This window comes from Crinia signifera, chromosome 1 (genome assembly GCF_055691185.1).
Source record: "Crinia signifera chromosome 1, ASM5569118v1, whole genome shotgun sequence".
Lineage (NCBI taxonomy): Eukaryota > Metazoa > Chordata > Amphibia > Anura > Myobatrachidae > Crinia > Crinia signifera.
The window spans coordinates 132,890,435-132,915,499 of record NC_139217.1 but is presented as its reverse complement, the minus strand read 5'-3'; positions in this window follow the sequence as shown (position 1 = coordinate 132,915,499).

Genomic DNA, 25,065 nt, shown 5'->3' with positions numbered 1-25,065 from the left:
TTAAGGGAGCCAGCCCAGCCGTACCCCGCCGGTGATAGCTTCTGCCTGACTCTATCTACCTGCCGGTGTCCTTCTCTGTGTTCCTTGTGTATCTTCCCCGTGGAACGCTGTTCCCTCGATACCCCTGGTTTCGTGAGTTACCCCAGCAGGGGGTTATCCTTAGTTCCTGTATTCATTCCTTGCTTTGCTATTTATTCGCAGCTGGTCAGGCTAGTCTTGTTTATTTTTCGGGCCTAGCAGGCTTTTCCTTCCTGCCCCCGTTCCCACGGGACATTCCTTCCCCTGGTTCTTCTTTACTGTGTTTTTGCTGTTTGGTTATTGTGTTTGCGACAGGTATCGCAGAGTCGTAGCGACTAGGTCGCTGGCGCATAGTAGCGTTAGCCAGGGCCTGGATAGTCGCCATTTGGTTAAACTTTAGTTAGGCTCCTTAGTTAGTTTTTCCTGTTTACTGTACCCTGGGGGGGTCCCCGGCTCCTTGTTTATACGTAACACCTGGCTGTACCGGAGTTAGGGCGGGCTTAACTCGCCCTTCCAAACGTGACGGCTACAGGCGAAGACTAGAACACCTGCAGGAGTCGGTCACCCAGCCTGGGGGGTATAACAGAGTCAGAATAGGGTTTTGCCGTGGCTGTCCTGAACAGCAGTCCAGGCTGCGGGGTAACACCCGAAACCTAACATTCTGTTGATATTGTCAACATGATAACTCTTGTCAATATTTGTATTCATTTTCTATAGCCACAAAAAGCCATATCATATATTTTTGGTGGATAAAAATAAATAGTATTGTTAGGTTAGCATTCTTTAGATATTTATCTATTTTTTTAGCATTTTATTGATAGCTGTCAATTATCAAAATAATATTAGGTTCATGCTTATTTGTAAATGTTTCTGGAAATATGCTAGATTTTGGTATCTATAACACAAAAGATTACAACATTTAAAATAACAAATTATATACAATGGAAACATATTTTGGTAAAGATGTTCACCAATAAACAGGAAAATAAAGATCACACATAACTGCAAATGATGCATCCCAAAACAAGGAAAAGGTCCATCTAATGGTTGCAAATTCGGAAGATTGAATGGTATTTTGGACAGAGTGATGGTATTTTTTAAAGCATTTTCTTACATTTTGATTTTGAAAATTATAATAAATTATAATAAATATATAACTGATGTACAGCAACAATTGGCCAACATGAGGGCACAGTGGCTACAATTGATACCTCAATGTACTGGAAAATGAATTTTCCATGATCCCATAGCCTAAACAAATACTGATTGTTTCATTGGCTTCTGATAAAATTAAGCCTCGATTATGTATATGGAAAGCACATGGAACATAATTTAGAAGTTACCCTCATGTGGGTCAGTGTGGGATTATTCTAGTTGAAAATACTGAGGAATTTCTATACCTGAAAATTGATCACTTCTCTTTCACTATGGATCAAATTTTTTATAGTATTTTTTCATTCTCAGAACCTCTTTCCTCAGCCTCTGTTGCTGATTAGCTGGTTTTCTCATCTGGCCAGTCATCTTAGTATGTTCCTGTTTTACAGCCATCTTGTCTGAGATCGGCTGAATCTAATGCAGCAATTCAGATAGACTTAATTCTTACATAGATTTAATGTCCCATACTAGTGCAGTACACCATATATAAATCATTCCCAGGCAACTGTGCTTTGCCAATTCAACTTGACTTCAAAGAGTTTCCAGACTCCTGTAATGCCCAGTAGTTTTAAACAAATAAAACCTGCATCTCCAATCCCCACATTGCAAGTATTGCTCCACTCTACAAACCGGAGCAATTCTGACCTTTACTTTCTTTTAACCTACTATCATCATATATAAATTGCAAACCTAAATCAGTACTCCCCTACTACACCTTATTTAGAGCACCTCATTATAAACATCTAGTAACAGTCAAAAACTTGGAGTGTGTCCCAATATATGCAATTGATATTTGGCTCAGCACTGCTTAGTATAAGCAATGTGCTCTATTTCTAGTTTCCTACTGGTACCAGTCACTCCCACTGCTATCAACTCTATTATTCATAAGTAAGGAGGGGTTCCATCCCCAATTACCACTGCTGTCAGTCAGACAGCATAATATTAATTAGACAGCATGACAAGTGCAACATTTCTGGGCCATGCTCGACTCCATCATCAGGCTGCTGTAAGATGGAAATATCAGACAGATTGTAAAGATCCCTGACCTTATATTTCCAATGCATGTGGATGAGATGCTTCCCAGTGACATCAGTGCTATTGACAGATGTGTTACAATGGCAAGTTCTGATGGTACCTCATGCTCCAGGAATGCGGCTGTAAGTATAACTAAAACTGTCACCATAATATTACTGCTATGGGACACCCAAATAGAAATATCAGTTATACATTTAAAATAGTGGACAATGGGGCAGATGTATTAAGCCTGGCAAAGAGATAAACTGGAGATAAAGTGGAGATAAAGTGGAAGGAGGTAACGCACCAGCCAATCAGCTGTGTTTGAAATATGACAGTTAGGAGTTGATTGGCTGGTGCATTATCACCTTCCACTTTATCGCAACTTTATCTCCTGTTTATCTTTTCGCCAGGCTTAATACATCTGTCCCAGTATATCTAATGCATGACAAATTATGAAAAGCAAGGGTGGCAGCCCAAATTGGAGCATAAGAAATAATGGATAACATAAACAGTACAAAACCAGCTGATACTGTATAGTGATAAGGATGACATATCTAAATAGTCAGTAATCTATCTGTGTTAACAGAACTAGGACATAAGTGGCATGCTACAGCTACAAAAAGGCAAGTGGTCAAACAGTACCTGCGATATTAGAGTGTATTTTAATTGATATACTCATTAAGGCCTTTTGTTGTCACTGTTTAGGCCTAGGGTGTCCAATCTATAGATCCAGGGAGATTCTAGTTTTAATAATGCTGTGTTCTTGTCTACTGCTCGAGAGAGGCACATGATCGATTATTTGGTTCTTCAATGATTATAATGGATGTTTGTTTATGTTTGAGGTGTTGGGTAACTCTCTGTTTAGTTCCTTGTAAGCAATAGATGATTTGATTGCTGATTAGTGAAGTGCCATCCTGTCTTTAAACATCTGAGTGGTCATTCATACATAAAATAGGCCACATGGTAAAATTATGTAATACATAACATATCTGGTTGAGCAATTCCCTATATGTTTGATATCAAATATATATTCCATGTGTGAATGTTTGAAAGTTGAGCCTGTAAAAGGGTAGCTGCACATAATACATATGGGCATCTGTAACAACTTGGCTTTTTACTTTGACTAAACAGTTCTCCAGAAGGAGTATAATCAGTTCTATCCATTCTGACCAAATAATCCCTAAGGTTCTTGCTATGATGGTATAAATTCATTGATTTAACATTTTTGAAATGTGTTAAACTTTTGTCTGACAATTGGTCATAATGCTTTGGTTGCGTTTGGATATTATTGGGATGGCGGTCAAGAATCTTGTGGTCCAGATGAAACTGTCCTGATTCTTTAGTATCTTAGTGGTATTTATAGGAAATCCTCTATTTATGTTTGAGTACATTCTGTTTGCTAACTTGCAGATTTCTGAAATTATTCCTCCTTTGTCTAAATGTATTGATCACTAAATGTAGAACTGATGAAAATGCCTGTACATGGAGTCACTGGTGATGCGGGTGACTCACAGCATCTGTGAGAAGGGGGATCATTTTTCAGTACCCTCAGGTAAAGATTTGTCACATTAAATAAGGTATCCTGATCAGAATAGTGGTGAGGACATTGACTGGATGATCCCTGATGCTCCATTTCATATCTTGGAACTCCTTTCCCCCTCTGGGCTCATTCCAGGTGAGATCTATTGAGGAAGAATTTGTATTTTCTAGCAGAGGATCATCACCAGTTTGTTGGTTTTATGAAGCCTTTTTTTACATGACCATTGAATGCCAATAAATCCTGTCGTTTGTGGAAATTGGTGTTCTCCATTTTGAGGAGTGGCTTTGGATCTGAAACAGAAACCTTTATGTGAATATAGGGATTGTTCCCTAGCTGAGTGTCATTCTTCTGGTTGCGGTTTGGGGATAGAATCATCTCTGTTTATCCATCCATCCCATGGTGACACCTACAAAGAAGCCTTTTGTCATGACCACCATGTTAGTTACCCTGGCTCTCTGTGCTGTCCCGAGCCCACAGACCTCTGATAGGTTACCCTCTGCCCTGGCGCTCACCTCCGCTGCTGATTCCCATGCTGGCTGTCTGCGCTCCGTCACTCTGTCGCCACCAGGTGACAGCGTTGGTGTGCAGTCCCATGCCATGCAGGCTCTGGGTGGCGTGAGGCATGAGCCGCCATGATGGGTCAGTGTCAGGTTAGGCCTCTGGCCAAGAGACGCCGGCTACAGCGCCTCGGCGTACAGTCACCGCCGGCTGGTTTCTGTCGCTGCATCTGGCGGCAGCCATCTTCTTGGTTACTACAGCCTATGCTGTGCGGCTCCAATCTGTGTGCTCACACACTCAGCCAATCACTGCTCAGCCTTCAAATACTGACTAGCCGCTAGCCGGGACAGACCGGCAGTCAGTACAATGATGTCCACCCAGTCACATCATTGAGTACTCCTGGCTACCTGTAGTTCCCACTACAGTTCTATCGTGCATCCTGGTGAAGTCTACTCCAATCTCTCTGCTGATTGTCCACTGCGTTACCATATCATCATGGAACCCTCTGCCGCCTATAAGGATAGGACAAGGTTAACTGCAGATAGGGTGTCATATTTTTCTTCCTGGTTCTGCAGCTACGATCCTACTCAGCACAGATTAATCTGGACTTCATCTTCTTTTTATTCCAATCCTTCAACCAATCATCCAATCATCCAATCCTTCATCCAATCATGTAATCACCCAATCTTTCATCAAATCATCCAATCCTTCTTTCAATCACCCAATCATCCAATCCTGCAATCATCCAATCATCCAACTTATCAATCATCTTCAAAGCTCTTCAATAAGTATTGTATATTATTGTCTTCTTCCAATTGATCAAATTCTAAAGTTATTCATTGTGCCATCATTCATAACTTGTACCGCAGTATCCATATTAAAAAAAAGTTTAATTTTATCCAATTGCTTCACTCTCTTCTGTTGTTCATGCAACAGCCCTACATCAAAGCACCCAGCCTCCATTACACTCCAGCTGGTGCTTCACGGAACGTGACACCTTTATAGGAATGTAACCCACATTTGTGAGGTGAGTGTCAATGGCTATACCCCATTTAAATAACCCGAAAAACATATCTAACCATACCAATCTTTCTTTTTTGGTAACACCTTGGGTGGAAAAGAGAGGATCTATAACAGCCATCCTGAAAGAATACAGAAGATCTTTTGTGATGTGGCAGTGCTATGGGGAACGTTTGTTGTTGAATTGTGTTGCCGTAAGGGTTGGTGACCCTAAGTGCTCTCTAGATGCAGTCTTGGGCGCTTAAGGTTTTTGACATTTGTTTTAACAAGTTTCAACAATCTGTATACTAACTTTCCATAAGATTGATGGTAGTTTGAATGTATTATTATGAAACTTAGTTGCAGTTTCTGGGTCATATGACCCACCATTAATTTCAGCATTTAGAAAATAAAAATAAATAGAACATAGGTTACAAGTATTTTTTTTTTTTTAGTGAGTAAGATATTTTTAAATAGTTGGTAGCACACTTACAGAAAAACCACCCAAACAAATTAACTCTTATCTGTCCATAGAGGATTCTCAGATACAGTATTACCATTCTAATGTGTTTCCTCTGTCAAAGAGACTCCATCAAGATAATAGTATAGTAGAACAAGGGAGTTATATTTATACCTCACATATTGGGTAATACTAATTATCCATATTTTGATAACTTCCTTTGGCAACTTCCTATAAGATTAGCAACTTAGAAACACACAAGGACAATTGTATGGACAACTTGGAGTCATACATTAACAATTGCTCAGTCTCGAGACAGTATTTGGAGCTGCATATGGAAGTATTAGTTTTTTCAACACCTATCCTGAAAAAGGCACTGCAGTGCGTGGAAATGTGTGGAAACTGCTTTTTTTTTTTCAAATTAAAACACAGGGGGGTATTCTGGTTCACTCGCAAAGACACAATCACTCTCTAATGGACAAAACCATGTGCACTGCAGGTGGGGCTGATGTACCATGTGCAGAAATAATTAGATTTGGGTGGGGTTTGTACATCAAACTGAGATCTATACTGCAGGGTAAAAATAAAGCAGCCAGTATTTACCCTGCACAGAAAAAATAAAACACCCACATCTAACTCTCTCTGCACATGTTACATCAGCTCCACCTGCAGTGCACATGGTTTTGTCCTTTAGAGAGTGATTGTGCCTTTGCGAGTGAACTAGAATAACCCCCACAGTGCGTTCATTTGCACGGGGCAACTATACAATATACCTGGGTTACATCTGGTGTGGTGTTCCAGAGGAAAATCTTTTACCGCATATGGTTCTTGATTCAGAGGTGCATTCACAACTGAGATTTTGCACAAATAAGTCTTTAGAAAATATACTAGGCAATCTGCCACTGTCTCATATACAAAGATTCCACTACTGACATCTCAGATCCGCCACTTATTCAGCACTATAACTCCTATTTTTTGATTGATATTTATCTCATGGTATTTCCGACAGTGAGGGCCAGATGTATCAAGCCTCAAAAAGTGATAAATTGGAGAGTGATAAAAATCCAGTCAATCAGCTCCTACCTGTCACTTATCTAACCCAGCCTGTATCATGACAGTTAGGAGCTGATTGGCTGCCCATTTATCACTCTGCATGTTATCACTTTTTGAAGCTTGATACATCAGGCCCTAATGGTGAGGTATGTACCTAGTATTAGGCAAACATTATAATATTATATAATAGATGACAAATCCCATAACAATTGAACAACTAAGACATCCTGCCATGAGGCCTGTGGCCCTCTGTGAACCTTGGCGATTTTGGTTCCTGTTTGCCCAAGTTCAAGGGTGCTGTTATTCAGCACCTGTGTTGTGAGGTACCAGCCACAGGTGAAATGTCTCCTAAGTCTGACATCTGACATCTGCTTATATTGCCCAATGTCTGTATTGTGTTCAGGAACATGATCACATTTTACATGTGCTAAAAATGTCTGTTCACTGTAGTGTACACTTAAAAACACAGCTACCAAGAAATTTTGGGATTGCCACATCAAAATAAACACCTAATGTACATTGTTATTTTAAAGACATGCATTTTTACTATAATAACCTGCTGGTATTTTAATATACTGCACTAGATTCAATGTCCTCCTACTTCCAGCAGCATAAAGTATTAGTATATAGTATATTCTGAACACTATATAGACAATATACTGTATATTTTCAGATTAAACAGTACACTAATAATAACATTATTGTTGATGCATATTTCAGTTCTGCGCCTTTAATATGCAACAGTACAGGAAAACATCATCACAACAGGAAAGTCAAATTAGTATGATAATTATAATGTTCAGGAATAGTAACTTCATTGTCACATCAATCAAACTAAATAGGTCATTGGTTGAACAATACTAAGAGATTGACATGTTAAATAGCACATAAACAGATGCAATGTTAATATGGTAAAATAGCATCTTTCTCTCTAATTAATGAATTTAAAATAAAATATATCACTGTAGGACATTTAGAAGAATTATTTTATAGAAGCATTTTAATCCAGTGGATTTGTTAAGCTGCCATTGTAGGTCAAGTGTTTTTTTTATTCTCTCATAATATCTCTTGTTGTCATTAGTAATCATAATCCTAGTGTGCTAAAAAGAAATTAATGAAATCAAATTTAATAAATTTCAGCAGGAAAATTATATATCTCTTTACACTTCTTAGACATGACACATAATGAATTAAATGGCAGACTGTAGCAATACACTGCTTGTCACAGTGAAATTAGCATATTTTTAAAAATATATTTAGGTGTATTGCACTAGGGTCAAAAAGCTTATTGAATTTGTTCTTCAACGTTTGGTATAAACAATGAGTGAAAAGTAGATGAGCTGGAAAAACTTAGAGCAAATCACAGTATTAAAGTTATAATTAATTTAAAAAAAAACTTATGGCATACAAATGGGGGTATTCATTCCCCGCCACTATTTCTGATGGGGGAAATAGCTGCAGGCGCCTATTCAATGCTGTCTTTTCTGATAGCATTGAAGAGGCAGATCAACAGAACGAGTGAATTGCTGCGATCACGGCCGAATCTTGACAATCCACATCCGTTTACACACACACGCCCCCTTTTTGCCTATCGACAGGCGAGACATTGAATCCCACCTGGTGACATGCTGTAGAGCAAAACAAAAATGGACGGATCAACAGTGGTGACCCGGAATGGAATAGCCCCTTTAGCCTTAGCTGGCTTTTGCGTATCTTTGAGTATTGTTGAAGAGGTGGAGGCAACATGTAATCAATTCATCATAAACAATAAGTAAAGAAAGAATGTTGATGTACTGTAAGACTTCTGTCATTTTTGTGGGAGACTTGTGGTGTCAAATACACGTTCAAATTAACCATATTTAATTCATAAAAATTTGAATGGCTGTATTTTAATTCTGAAGAGCATTTATTTAATTGTGGTCAATTCCATAACCACAAAATCTTATTTTGATTAAACATTTTGATTGGTCCTGAAATATTTCATCCTTGAAAATCCTAGAGCAGTAATAAAGCGATCTGTGGTCCTAATTCAGACTTGATCGCAAAAATTTGTTCTCAAAATTAGCAAAATCAGGTGCACTTCAGTTTGGGCAAATGTAACGTGCAGAGAAAATTAGATTTGGGAAAGTTTTTTTATTTGTGTGCAGGGTAAATACTGGCTACTTTATTTTTACACTGCAATTTAGATTTCAGTTTGAACAGTGAACACACCCCACCAAAATGTAACTCTCTTTGCACATTTTACATCTGCTCCCCCTGCGGTAACATGGCTTTGACCATTAGAGAGAGATTTTGCTTTTGCAAGCCAAACTGAATTAGGTCCAAGGTTTTTCCTATTTTGAGAACAAATTTTCCTATTACCAAGTATGAATTAGGCCATATATCCAATACAATCCCTTCTAACCCGATGTGCACCAACTTTTTTCTCACTAACATAACAGATACATTTGAAGACAGGTCATTTAAATGTCAGTACTTGTACAACACATTACTGGAAGCTACAGTATATTTTGTATTTAAGTAGTTTAGCCATCTCACTCAGCACTGTAGCGTATATACCTAGTATACTACTGTACTGTACTGTAGCGTGCATACCTATGTCTATATGTCCACATACAATAGGTGAATGTGCATTAATTAATAAGTAAATGTCAATAAAACATTAAAGATATACTGTGATCATAAATAAATCTGCTAAATGCAATTTATCTATTTCAGTGAAAGAATCATTAATGTTCTATTTGTCCTAAAATAATTTAGAATAATCTTATTACTCATGATAGTGCGGAGAAATATGGGATGGCTTTTTAGAAATTACAAATTTATGTATATGAAGTATTACACTACTTGAAGAACACTTGAACTGCACTTACTGTTAAAAGTATCAGAACAAGACAAAAACTTAATTAGATTTGAGCTGGTATAAAATATGTTTGTAGAACAGAGATGATCATGTGCCCTCTGCATAAAAACGGAATTGACCTGAAAATGTGTTTTATTTCCCCTTTGCATCATTATAATAGATCCACTCCACCAATTGAAATGTAATTTTTTTTACTGCTATAAAGCCCATATTACACACATTTGCTCCCTTAATAAGATTAGAAGGAAGAGCAGCTCCAGACTAAATATACAGTAGTGGCATATGGCTATATGTGAAATAGAGCAAGTCATAAATCCTGTTTTCACCTAACTTGTTTCAGTTGCTTAATCTACAATGCTGCCAGTATTAATATACAGTGTTGAAAATTGTTAAAATTGCAACATGGACAAACAAATTATTTAATTTTGTACTAAGTTAAGGACAAACTCAATCTTTTAATCATTTTCTTAAAACCCCGGTGCTGAGATTCTAGCTGTGTAGTTACTTATTCACCAAATGTACAGTATCTTAACACAAATTAAATAATTCCACAAACAACTAGTTAGGGTAAATATGGTCATCAAGATACTTGATTACAAATTAATAACCACTTAAAAAGTATGGTAACCATGAGAAAAGTGATAACAATTCATTTATGAGGCCTATAATCGAGCAGCAGATTCCAATTTACCGAAGGTGACTGGCCATGGTTCACTTCTATTCCTTTTCACGCTCTTTCTTTCATCTCTTCCTTATTGCATCATGTTGCTCCTTATCTTGCTCATGGGTCATTGTTAGAATGGTGCACTGGCGTAACTATAGCACCGCAGCCCCCGCCACCACGGGGGTGGAGGGCGCTGTGCATATGGGGGTGCCGGGGGCTGCGGTGCTATAGTTACACCTCCTCCCCCCAATCCCCCGTAGGCTTACCTATTTCGCTGGTCCCGGCGGCTCCGTTCTTCTGCTGAGGACCACCACAAAATGGCCGCCCCCATATAGCACACAGTTCTCTGAAACTGTCTGCTGTATGGGGGCGGCCATTTTGTGGTGGTCCTCAGCAGAAGAACGGAGCCGCCGGGACCAGCGCGAAAGGTAAGGCTGCGGGGGATTGGGGGGGTTTGAATGGGCGGTGGGGGGTGCCCCCCCCCCCAATGGCGGGGGGGGCACCCAAAATGTAGCTACGCCGCTGGAATGGTGTGGTAATACACCCCTATTACTATGTCAGTACTTGTACAACACATTACTGGAAGCTACAGTATATTTTGTATTTAAGTAGTTTAGCCATCTCACTCAGCACTGTAGCGTATATACCTAGTATTCTACTGTACTGGTGGTAAGCACCGGAGCTGTGGTGCTGTCTGTCTGTGTCTCCGGTGTTGTGATTTTAACTGGACTATATATATATATATATATATATATATATATATATATATATATATATATAAGCAATCAGTGTATCTAGAGATATAAACAAGACAGCACTCCAATGTTTTCACTGTGAATCCATCACATAGACACTTTTTATGATTATATTTCAAGTATCAGCCAGAAACATTAGTCAAGCATTAGCACAATAACAGGATGAAGGTTGGGGATCACAAACATATTCACCCATCCCTAATAGACTTCATTAGTCAAACAGTCGGCAGTCAGCGGATCCGTTTCGGCAACACACGCCTTTCTCACAGACTGACCCAAAACATCTGATACCCAAACACATTATATAGTCACCAGAACATACAATCAATTGATTACTGCCTGCTGTGTGTATCAGACCAACCAACCAGTGGTCAGAGCCCTAATTGCGCCACATCACCGGAAGCCCAAATAAGGTAGTGGGAAAGTTACTGAAAGAGCTGCATGTGGAGATCAATGGGTGTTTACGTGCACTGTAAACAGCCCTCCAAGCATTTACCAATTAGCTCAGCTGTATCGGGCAGGACAACGGAGGTGTACCGCAGCACTTCACGCCGCGTCACCCACGTCATCAAACTTCGCCCGTGGACGCTGAAGCAATCAGGGAGCAGGCGCGCAGCAACATCACTGCCTCGTCACCTGCATACCTTTATGGAATGCATTCCTGACATGCACCACCATTTTGGTGTTCACAGTGCCTGTTTAATACAATGCAATCAACCTAACGGGCGGCCATATTGATGGAGGCAGTGTACGCCTATCCTACTATAGCCAGTTTCCCCGGACAACCATCGACCCATAACAAATGTAGAGCAGTTTTATCAATCGATTGCACAATCGGTTGCACATGACCAGTTGTAAGGTTGGTCCTCCAACACAGCAGACATATCAAATAAAGTGAAACACCACAAATATACATATATGCACATAAACAAAAATGAGATAGCAAGTATCAAAACTTGGAGCAATTTTAAATAGTAAAGAATTCATATCAATTCACATATCTCCCTGTGGACCATGGATGTTACAGATACACAGAGAGTGGAAACTCTTCATTTAGTCCGGAGGTCGACAATGTGCCCAATTTGTATATCCATTGGCACTCCCTCTGCAACAATAATCTGTGCCTATCTCCTCCCCTCCTTAGGGGTAGTTTGTGGTTGACTGGCATACAGCGTAAGTCCCTAATTGTATGTCCCACGTCAACAAAGTGCCGTGCCACAGGGGGTGTATTAGCATCAGTGCCACTCAGTGCCTTTTTGATGGATGACCTATGCATCCTGATTCTTTCTTTTAGCATTCTGACAGTCTTCCCCACATATAGTTTCTTACAAGGACATGTGGTTATATAAATGACAAACTTTGAGTCACAATTTAAGCGATGAAAGATGGGAAAATTCTGTCCTGTAGCTGGATGGGTGAAGCTTGTGCCCAGCAATAGGAATGTATAATTTACACATACTGTGTGTAAGGGTTCTGGGAGTGTCCCTGCCAATCTATCTCCGTTGCCTCTGGCTGGAATCGACGGACGTGTGAAAGGCTAGGCTTCACCTGGGCCCGTCTCGGCTGAAGGGCGAATTAGGTCCGCCCCACTCTGCTACAGGCAGGTCTTATGTATGGACAACACGTCCGCCGAGGCTAGGAGAGAGCAAGGGGACAACTAACTAAAACACCAGAAACGGAGAACTCCCAGAAACCCCAGGGGAGCAACAATGCTCAGCAGATGACACAAAATGAAAATGAATGCACCGGTACCAAAGTTGCCAATACAGGGTGTAGGTGTAACAATACACTGAGATGTAATAAGCAACTGTAACCAAATAAAGGAATAGACAGGTGGGTAATCCCCAACTTAGCTGAGAGATGTTATGCAGCCGAGAAGTAGGGAGACCGCAGCACAGCCTTGCAGGACAACCCAGAACAGGTACACTGGATCACGGGGATGACACTCTGGGTACACGGTACATCAACAGACTGGACGGACGAGGGTTAACCAGCAGGGACCAGGAACACCACTGAACAGCACTTCAGGATCCAGGGAGCACAACAGACCGGCAGGGACACAGCAAGACTGGGATACAGGCTGGACATAAACTGACTGAAGCTGGACAGAGTGGACTACACAGTGAAACTGAACAATATAACTGGCACAGGAGTGAGTGTGCAGAGGGTTTTTATAGTGAGCACAATGTGGTGCTGATTACACATTGCCTATAGGTGAGCACTGCAGGCTAGGAGCCTAATTAAGACACCTGAGTCCTGATAACACAGCACAGAAAGTAAGCTGCAATGGCCCAGGCTGGCCACTGGAGGCCACCAGCGAGTAAACACACACACACAGGCTGGGATAAACCCAGGGAGCAGAATCCAGGGAAAACATGAAACTACACATTTACACCGATCCGCTGGAGGCGGATTGTAACACTGTGCACCTAAAGACTCCTTTCTTTGGTGCAAGCCAACTCCCAGGATTTGCCATTAGGTGGATATCCGAGTAGGTTATTCTTTCCTTCAAATCATTGATCTGTTTATAGCTACAGTAAACAGGGGAAAATTTGAGCAGTCCTCTCCCAGAATCGGGTCATTGCTAATGATATGTCAGTGCTTATAGATCGCATCTTTAATTATTTTTGAACATTGAATAGGTGGTGGGAAAAACTATACTATTAGAACTTGAGTCTCTTTCAGAAGGTTTTAACAAATCATCGTGCTCCACATTCATACATTTCTGCACTGCCGACTGTACTTCATGTTCATCGTAACCACGATCAAGGAATTTTTGAGCCATGTTTCTTAAATCATCTGCCAGATCTTTTCGGTTTGACAACTCCCATGCCGGACCATCTTTGGCTGGTGGGCGGGCCTAAGTCCCAGTCTGGGGGCGGAGCCCCAGATGTAAACAGAACACCGGACCGTGATTACAATGCTGCAAGGCTCCTGGAGAAGCGCTGAAGTCCCCCTCACTTTAACCCCTGCATGTAACAAATGTGCACATGTTATGTAATTAACATAATTTGATCCTTTCTTAGTTCACTTACTAATGAACCATAATCAAATGTATTTGCTAGTGGATTAAATCTGGCAGCATATAACTAAGGGCCTTATTTTAGTTCACTCTTTCTGACAAAATCCTTCTTAGATGGGCAAAACCATGTGCACTGCAGGTGGGGCAGATGTAACTTGTGCAGATATAATTAGATTTGGGTGGGGTCTTACTTCAAAGTGAGATCTATATTGCGGTGTAAAAATAAAGCAGCCAGTATTTTCCCTTCACAGAAACAAAATAACTCACCCAAATCTAATTCTCTCTGCACATTTTACATCTACCCCCCTGCAGTGCACATGGTTTTGTCCATCTAAGAAGGATTTTGTCAGAAAGAGTGAACCAAAATAAGGCCCTAAATGCTTTCAGTGGGGCTCTGCACTGTAATGTTTAAAGCATGTCTGTGAATTATAACATTTTTCATTGGTAAGCATACTGTATCTCATCATACTTTTATTGTTTCTGGATGTTCCTGATCTTCCCTCTCTCAATAGAGAAATGTGTCTTACAGTACTTATCAAAAGACAGCCACAGACAGGTTGAGCAATTTTAATTGAGAGCTTATTAATATTAACTTGAACAAAGAACCTGCACTGGCATCATCGAAACCCAATGGAATCTGCGCGTTCAAGAACTTGTGCCACCACATCCTGACTAGGATAAGAGAAGGTATCAATGAATTTACATAATGGCGCTGATTCTGATTAGTGAACTCATCCATACATTCGCAAGGGGAGTTCGATGGTGAAGCTCTGCGCATGTGCATATTCACTTATGTGCATGTGCCGGGCTTATATGCAGGCGCATACAGATACTTGCATAGTCTCCAAGGCACACGCAACAGGGGGTATGTGTAGAAGGTCACAAAAATGCTGGGTGTGCCCAGGAAAATGCTGGGCATCCCCATGCGAATGGGGGTGCCCATCTGCCTTTAGGAGGTGGGAGGCTGGTGTCAGCTGCCCTCCCAGTCCTCGAGCAGGATGCGGCAGTGACTGAGTTAGATTTGTGAGCACTGCAGAAATCATTAGATGGTCACCAAACATCGAATAATTTCAGGCCTACACATGACTGTTAATGGATGATTATGCAAAATAACCATTCGCAGTGTGCCAGGTATCTTCGCTGGGTGGCTGGGGGCAAATGGCGACACAAGGCTCGCAAAGCAATGAAATACCACTGTTTTGCGAGCCAACCAGAATCAGGGCAATATGCATAGTGGTGCATACAAATAAGTCTGTTTCAGACTGATCTTTGTATTAGGATGGGAGCTGGTGTAAGTGCATGCTAATATTGATGATGACGATGAAGCTAATTGTAAAGTTTTCTCTGTATAAATTACCTAAAGGCTCTAGAAATGTGTCTCTATATTGAATAATGGCTGTAGGGGCACTTATTGAATTAAAAACACTTCTTGTCAAGGTCATAAGTTCATTCTAGTCACCCAGAAGCAAGTTTGAATTTGGTACCCCCTCCCCTTAAGATTTATAAACTGTAGATAGTAGGGATGTGCACCAGCCACTTTTTGGGTTTTGGGCTCTGATTACCTTGATGTTTTGGGTTCTAATGGGTTTTGCCAAAACACCTCCTAAACGTTTTTTGGATTTTTTGGGGTTTGGGTTATGATTTTTTTTTTTTTTTAAAGCATAAAAACTGCTAAAATTGCAGAATTTTTTTTTTTTTTTTTTGCTCCTACGCTACATTAACCTCATAACAATTTCCACTCATTTCCAGTCTATTCTGAACACCTCACAATATTGTTTTTAGGTAGCTGGATAACTATGCTAAGCCACACAAGTGTGCGGCACAAACATGTGGCTCATGTAAGAGTGACACTGCAGCGGCAGACAGGATGGCAGTTTAAAAAACTAGGCCCCCAAAAAAAGACCCCTAATCTTTAATTAGGCAGTGGGACCCAGACCAGACAGGTAGATACGGCAGTATTAGGCAGTGGGCCCCAAACCAGACAGGTAGATACGGCAGTACTAGGCACCAGACAGGTAGATAAGGCAGTACTAGGCACAAGACAGGCAGATACGTCAGCAATACAAGTATGTGCACCAGCAGAATTTATAATAATTAATTTTATTATTAGGTACTGCTTGGCACTCAGTGGCACACGTCAGTGCACCAGCAGCATGGAATTATTTTTTACAGTCCCACGCAGCACAAGTATTATTTTTAAATGAAATTATATATATAGCAGCCTAGTATGTACCGTAGTTGTACTAGGTAGGTACACTTAGGCAGTAACACTGCCAGTGGCAACAGTGGACTGAGTAAATAATACTGGCAACCTCTATTCACAGTATTCAGTGCAGACAGCACTAGTGGACTATATATAATTAAATTAATTAAGTATTAATAATATAGCAGCCCAGTAGGTAGAGAAACTAAACTACTAGGTAGGTAGGCAGTAGCACTGCCAGTAGCCACCACAAAAGGTAGTTACACAGCACCAGTAGCAGACTATTATGCACCAGCAGAATTTATAATAATTAATTTTATTATTATTATTATTATTATTATTAAGTACTGCAGGGGCACACGTCAGTGCACCAGCAGCATGGAATTATTTTTTACAGTCACACGCAGCACAGGTATTATTTTTTAATTCAATTATATATAGCAGCCTAGTATGTACTAGGTAGGTACACTTAGGCAGTAGCACTGCCAGTGGCAACAGTGGACTGAGTAACTAATACTGGCAGATTCAGTGCAGGCAGCACCAGTGAACTATATATATATATAATTAATTATCAATATAATATATAAAATTGCAGCACAGCACCAGAGGTAGGCCCCAGCTTAGAGGAGACAGTAGTACTACAAGTACACAGTTAGACTGTCCTCCTTGCTAGGGTGATATCACCCTAAGCAGAGAGGAGAACAGAGTACACAGCAGCACCAGGGGCGGATTGGCCCACCGGGAAACCGGGTCATATCCCGGTGGGCCGGTCTATTAGACACTAAACCCGGCCGCTCTCCCCCCCTGGCTGGGCCGCGCGATCACTATCTCTTCAGCAGCGGCCTGGCTGATCTGTCAGCATTTAACATGGCCGCGGGAGGGCTGCTGACTGTGCATGCGTGGACACACACACAGCTCCTCCCGCGGTTCAGCTCCTCTCAGTGCCACTGCCGTCCTTCTCCTGCTGGCAGCACTTCCCTCTACTCCCCGCTCCTCCTGTCAGGGTAAATGACAGGCAGCAGCATCACCCTCCCTCCTTCTGTCTGTTACAACGAAAATAGCACTCGTCTTCAGTGCCGCCCACCTCCCTCCCCTTCCTCTTAGAAGCAGGATGCAGGCAGCTCTTCGTATGCTCTGCTGACTCTGAGCATGCTGCACCTGCACACATGGCCATGTGTCTGTGACTGGGGGAGCCTGCCCTGCAGCCAGGCAAGGACAGGGGAGCAGCTTGCACCACTACAGCCAGCCACACCAGCATAGTTCTAAGGTATGTGATTTATGCTGGGGAGGGAGGATGTGACATGTTAATATGTCCAGGGGACATGCTGGGCAGTGTATATACAGTGTGTGTGTGTGTGGGGTGCATATACAGTATGTGTGGGGTGCATGTACAGCATGTGTGTGTGGGGTGCATATACAGCATGTGTGTGTGGGGTGCATATACAGCATGTGTGTGTGGGGTGCATATACAGCATGTGTGTGTGGGGTGCATATACAGCATGTGTGTGTGGGGTGCATATACAGCGTGTGTGTGTGGAGTGCATATACAGCGTGTGTGTGTGGGGTGCATATACAGCATGTGTGTGTGGGGTGCATATACAGCATGTGTGTGTGGGGTGCATATACAGCATGTGTGTGTGGGGTGCATATACAGCATGTGTGTGTGGGGTGCATATACAGCGTGTGTGTGGGGTGCATATACAGCATGTGTGTGTGGGGTGCAAATACAGCATGTGTGTGTGTGGGGTGCATATACAGCATGTGTGTGTGTGGGGTGCATATACAGCATGTGTGTGCGGGGTGCATATACAGCATGTGTGTGTGCGGGGTGCATATACAGCATGTGTGTGTGCGGGGTGCATATACAGCATGTGTGTGTGTGGGGTGCATATACAGCATGTGTGTGTGGGGTGCATATACAGCATGTGTGTGTGGGGTGCATATATAGTATGTGTGTGGGGTGCATATACAGCATGTGTGTGTGGGGTGCATATACAGTATGTGTGTGGGATGTGCATATACATTGGGCATTAATGGGCATCACGGTGTGCGGCATATGTATAATGGGCATCACGGTGTGCGGCATATGTAAAATGGCATCAGGGTGTGCGGCATACGTATAATGGGCATCAGGGTGTGCGGCATATGTATAATGGGCATCAGGGTGTGCGGCATACGTATAATGGGCATCACGGTGTGCGGTATATGTATAATGGGCATCACGGTGTGCGGTATATGTATAATGGCATCACGGAGTTTGGCATATGTATAATGAGCATCACGGTGTGTGGCATATGTATAATGGCATCACGGTGTGCGGTATATGTATAATGGCATCACGGAGTTTGGCATATGTATAATGGGCATCACGGAGTTTGGCATATGTATAATGGGCATCAGGGTGTTCGGCATACGTATAATGGGCATCACGGTGTGCGGTATATGTATAATGGGCATCACGGTGTGCGGTATATGTATAATGAGCATCACGGTGTGTGGCATATGTATAATGGCATCACGGTGTGCGGTATATGTATAATGGGCATCACGGTGTGCGGTATATGTATAATGGCATCACGGTGTGTGGCATATGTATAATGGGCATCACGGTGTGGGGCATATGTATAATGGGCATCAAGGTGTGGGGCATATGTATAATGGGCATCACGGTGTGGGGCATACGTATAATGGGCATCACGGTGTGTGGCATATGTATAATGGGCATCACGGTGTGGGGCATACGTATAATGGGCATCACGGTGTGTGGCATATGTATAATGGGCATCACGGTGTGTGGCATATGTATAATGGGCATCACGGTGTGGGGCATATGTATAATGGCATCACGGTGTGCGGTATATGTATAATGGCATCACGGTGTGCGGTATATGTATAATGGCATCATGGTGTGGGGCATATGTATAATGGGCATCACGGTGTGTGGCATATGTATAATGGCATCACGGTGTGCGGTATATGTATAATGGCATCACGGTGTGGGGCATATGTATAATGGACATCACGGTGTGTGGTATATGTATAATGGGCATCACGGTGTGCGGCATATGTATAATGGACATCACGGTGTGCGGTATATGTATAATGGCATCACGGTGTGCGGTATATGTATAATGGCATCACGGTGTGGGGCATATGTATAATGGGCATCACGGTGTGTGGCATATGTATAATGGCATCACGGTGTGCGGTATATGTATAATGGCATCACGGTGTGCGGTATATGTATAATGGCATCACGGTGTGCGGCATATGTATAATGGCATCACGGTGTGGGGTATATGTATAATGGGCATCACGGTGTGCGACATATGTATAATGGCATCACGGTGTGTGGCATATGTATAATGGCATCACAGTGTTTGGCATATGTATAATGAGCATCACGGTGTTTGGCATATGTATATTGGGCATCACAGTGTGAGGCATATGTATAATGGGCATCACGGTGTGCGGTATATGTATAATGAGCATCACGGTGTTTGGCATATGTATATTGGGCATCACGGTGTGCGGCATATGTATAATGGCATCACGGTGTGTGGCATATGTATAATGGCATCACGGTGTTTGGCATATGTATAATGGGCATCACAGTGTGAGGCATATGTATAATGGGCATCACGGTGTGCGGTATATGTATAATGAGCATCACGGTGTTTGGCATATGTATATTGGGCATCACGGTGTGCGGCATATGTATAATGGCATCACGGTGTGTGGCATATGTATAATGGCATCACGGTGTGTGGCATATGTATAATGGGCATCACAGTGTGCGGTATATGTATAATGAGCATCACGGTGTTTGGCATATGTATATTGGGCATCACGGTGTGCGGCATATGTATAATGGCATCACGGTGTGTGGCATATGTATAATGGCATCACGGTGTGTGGCATATGAATAATGGCATCACTGTGTGCGGCATATGTATAATGGCATCACGGTGTGTGGCATATATATAATGGCATCACAGTGTGTGGCATATGTGTAATGGGCATCACGGTGTGTGGTAAATGTGTAATGGGCATCACTGTCTCCCCTCCCTGCATCCTCCACCACTTTGTGACTCCCCTCCCTGCATCCCCTGCCCCCCCCCCCCTGTCTCTATCTCCCCAGCCCCACAGGCTGCAGAATAAACGCTGTAGGCATGCACCTATTCTGCAGCCTGAGGGGCTGGGGGACATAGCCAGCAGCACGTTAAAATAGGCCACACCCCCATATTGATAGGCCACGCCCCCAGAAAAATTGACCGCGCCTCCGGCGCGCAACAACTCTCCCGCCACCATCAGGGCTGCTTTGAGATATTTCCCGGGCTGGTTTTAATTCCCAATCCGCCCCTGAGCAGCACTGAGAGAGACAGCCCCAGCGAATAAAATATTGCATACAAGGTCAAGCTCAAGTTTAAGCCCCAGCAGCAGCACCAACACACCCTCTCCCAACCCACTACTAGACTGGAATGAAGATGTCGGGTGCGGCAGCCGCTATTTAAAGCCTCGCGAAATCCGGCGCCGGGCGATGACGTTCTGCCCACGTGGACGGAACCGAGTCAGGCGGGAATCTCCGACCGCTGCTCGGAACCGGGCTCAGATCTCTGGAATCTGAGTCTGCACATCTCTAGTAGATAGTGCTCTCAGCCTGTCCTCAAGGACCGATGCCAGCAGTAAATTGTCAGGGCTCCAGCTATGCTGTGTGACAATGCGTTGTGATTCAGGGTCTGACTCAGTGGCGTAACTACCGAGGGTGCAGGGGGTGCAGCTGCTATGGGGCCCGAGCTGTTTCCAGTGCCCGCTGCTCCCCCTGCACCCAGTCACGCTGCACTGCCTAGCTGGGACTTTCTACATAAAAAGTAAACTATCTGCTGGCACTAGGACCCAGCGGATTAACAAAGCCAGGACGGAGACAGCAGCATGCACGCAGCATAAATCAGGAAGTGTCATCTCTGCGTGTGCTGGCAACGTAACGGAGGTGAGCAGATACAGGAGCTTGGAGAGACTAGAGGCACACTGAGAGACAGTACAGAAACACTATAGTGACTAGAGACTGGTTATAGGATAGGAAAGAGAGAGCCAGGGCAGCCTTAATAGAGAGACTGGGGAAAGGACAGAGCAGTCAGAAAACTGGGCAGTGTAGGACAGAGATAGAGATTGGGGAGTTAAGACAGAGACAGTTGCTAACAGACATTAGAGAGAGCTAGGGGAGGGAAGGAATGGAGAGACAGTCAGAGAGTGATAGGGGAGACTGGACACAGAGACTGTTGCTGGAAGAAACAGAGAGCTGGGGGAGTGATGGGACAGAGAGACTGTCAGAGAGAGAGAGAGATGACAGAGGCAAGTTGGGAAACAGAGACTGAGGATGGGACAGAGAGCCAGCCAGAGAGCCTGGGAGTCAAACCACACAAAGACTGCTCCTGGGGATTGGATAGAGACAGTTAGAGAGCTGAGGGAGTCACAGCACACAGTGACTGCAGGTGTGCATTGTACAGACAGAGAGATCCAGTGGATTCACGTCAGAGAGAGACAGTCAGAGAGAAGGGGAAGTCACAGGACACAGAGAATACAGTCACAGAATACAGACTGGGATGGATTTCTAGATGCTGGGGGGCCCCTTTTAAAATTTTGCTATGGGGCCCACAAGTGTCTAGTTACGCCTCTGGTCTGACTCATAAAATTCAACCATATTCAGTATGCAGGATCAGCATTCTCTGGTGGATCCCATCTCACAGTCTCCAGCAGCAGGTGCTATTGCTTGCTGCAATGCAGGCTGTTGTGTACAAGGCAGAATTCATCCTGTCCCCTATTGCAAGTGTTAGTAGGGCTTCTGGATAGAACGAATTAATTATGCAGCAGCAGTGGGTGCGCCACAGAGATCCATTGTTGGGGCAGTGGTTACTTGTGGATCCCCTGTGAACCACAGATGTGCTGCTGTACATGCAGGTGCCCCTTCAGCAGTTGGAGCCCAGAAGCAGACAGCACCATTGCCTCTAGGAGTTATGCCGCTGCTTCTTGCATGACAAAGTGGAAAGAAATAAAGCATCTACATTCAGCATACATACACACTAAGCATATAAATAAGGTTTGTATAGCTACAGAGATGGGTTCAACTTTGTATACTGGGGAATTTTGTATATAGCTCTGTGCGCTTGCATTGCACTATAAATATTTAATAACACCCGCTTCTGGTACATTTGTCAGTATTTTCAATTATTGAGGCAAACACAAGTCATGCAGTAGTTAATGCCAATGAGCCCGATTTCTTTAGATGCATTATCCTGTAATTTACAATAGCAGATTCAGTATTAGTGTTATGTGACATAATGCACAAACTGTGGTCACAGACTCTATTTATTACTTTATCTACAATGAATATTATTGGTAAGTTTTCCATAATTATGGCATTAGGTAATGCTTAGAGATGATCATGATATCATGAGGCTTAATGGTAAAATATATGGAGATACTTCTTTTGCGCTGTATATCTTCCCAATGCCCTCACGCGGCTCTTCTACTCGTGACCGGTGCATGTACATCAGCAGTGAAAGCCGTAATGTAGCTTTACTGCTGCTAGAAGTGCTTGTTTCAATATCATGTAATCAGAGGTTTGACTGTACAATCATGAAATATTGACACAGAGAAGGAATAATACCAGACCTGGAGTTATAATGATTAAAGATTTATAATGTTTAGTTAACATTAATTTTAGGCTGTCAAATAGATTCAAGCATCACAATCCAGTTAAAGGAATTTCAGGCAATAGACTTATAACAGTGGCTCCACTTTTCTCTCCATCAGTATTCCATTTTATTAAAAGGATTTAGCTCTAATGCTGTTTTTTTCCCCCTTTATTGTTTCATTGATTGTATACAGCTAAAACTAAATAAAAGAAGACGTGCCTGTACAATAACCTTGTCAATATTTTTCATGGGATGCATCCATAAACACTTGATCTATTTTTTTTATTTTTGCTTCCCCCACATACTACAAACCAAGCTGCAATGGCAACTATTTCTAAGTCTTTACATACTTTATACTTCGTTTTATTGCACCAGACACCCCCACAGCAGAATAATGACCTTTTCTGTAATTAGTAAATCTCCACAGTTCATTAGTAAATCACAAGACAGATAGATGATGTCTTGAGATAAGTTTGGCAGCACTGAACCTTAATTTGCGCACCCCACGATGTGCACTTTTAACAAATTAGGGTGAACAAGTTTCAGTAATAAATTCAGAAGATAAAACATTTCTAAATTGTTGTATATTAAAAATTAGCAAAATTCTCTTAAAACAGATATTGGGCAATTTTTTGGAATTAATTTTTTTGGCTGAAACAGAGGGTCTGGAGCTTAGGAAATCATGCCGAACCATTACAACCTACCATTCAAAAATCATGCAACAGAACTAACTTCTGTCACTACAGTGATACATATTGGGAAATCACTTTAGAGTTGAAAGCAAAAAATGGGGCACGTTTGAAGTTTTCATTTTGGGGTGTGTGCGATTGGGTGTGCATGCTTGTGCATGGATTCGCTTGGCAGAGGGCAGGCATTCTGTGGGTGGGGCAGCATTTACCAGCTTGCTAGACAGCGATTATACACTGCCTACCGAACAGGTCTGAATCAGGCCCATTCTGTTGTTTTCCTATAACAAACCACCCTTGCCTTTGCTCCAGATTCTTGCCTTTCCTTAGTTTTAGTTGCAATCCATATTTTGGATAACTGCACATCTTGTCTGTGTACAGTATGCGTCAGACAAAGCATTACAATAAAAAGTACAGTAAAATGCAAAATAAAAATAAAATTTCAATACCATGTTGCTCCAATACCGACACAAACCACCCTTACTTTTTATGGGTTGGTCTTCTGATTAGGAATTTCATATGTATAAAAAAAATTCAGGATGCAAGCCAACTGAAAGGGTGCCGGACGGGGTCCCGACAGTCGGAATCCAGACAGGCATTCACCCGACGTCAGGAACCCGACTGTTAAAACACAGACAGCCGGGTTCCCGATGGGTTTTCCCTCGTGGGGGTCCATAACCCCCATAGAGAGAGAATAGAATAGGTGGCTTGCGTAGCGAGCCACCATGCCCGCAGCGGGACGAGCGCAGCAATCCCGCAAGGGGCTTTGTTGCACTCTCCATGCTGTCTGGGTCCGGCCAGTTGGGATCCCGATGTAGGGATAATGACTGTTGGGATCCCAACTGTCGGACCCCTATACCACACCCCACTGAAACCCCCTATGTATTGGGGTCCAGTAACCTGTAGAGGGCCACCTCTGTAGTCCTGGGTGATATTACGTGGGATGAACAGGGAATGAACAGGGTGAGTATCATCTTTTATTAACACATAGGGCGAAATGTAATAGGGTGCGATTTTTGGACGAGTTCCAAACTCGCTAGAAATCGCACCTTTAAAAATCGCGTTTTTTGCCGCGAATTCGCATATGTAATGAGATGCGAATTAGCGGCAAAAAATGCGATTTGCCGCGATTTCGGGCGATTTTCAGTCATGAAAATGTGCGCATTTTCAGTTATGAAAATGTGCGCATTTTCATATATGCGATTTTGGGTAAAAAAAAAAAAAAACGGCGTGGGGTCCCCCCTCCTGAGCATAACCAGCCCCGGGCTCAAAGAGCCGGTCCTGGTTTCATAAAATCAAAGGAACAATCAAGTTGGGGCTCCCTGGATTTTATAAAACCAGCACCAGGCTCAAGGGCCGGTCCTGGTTCCCAAAATACGGGGGACAAAATGACTGGGGGTCCCCCGTATTTCAAGAACCAGCACCGGGCCCAACCAG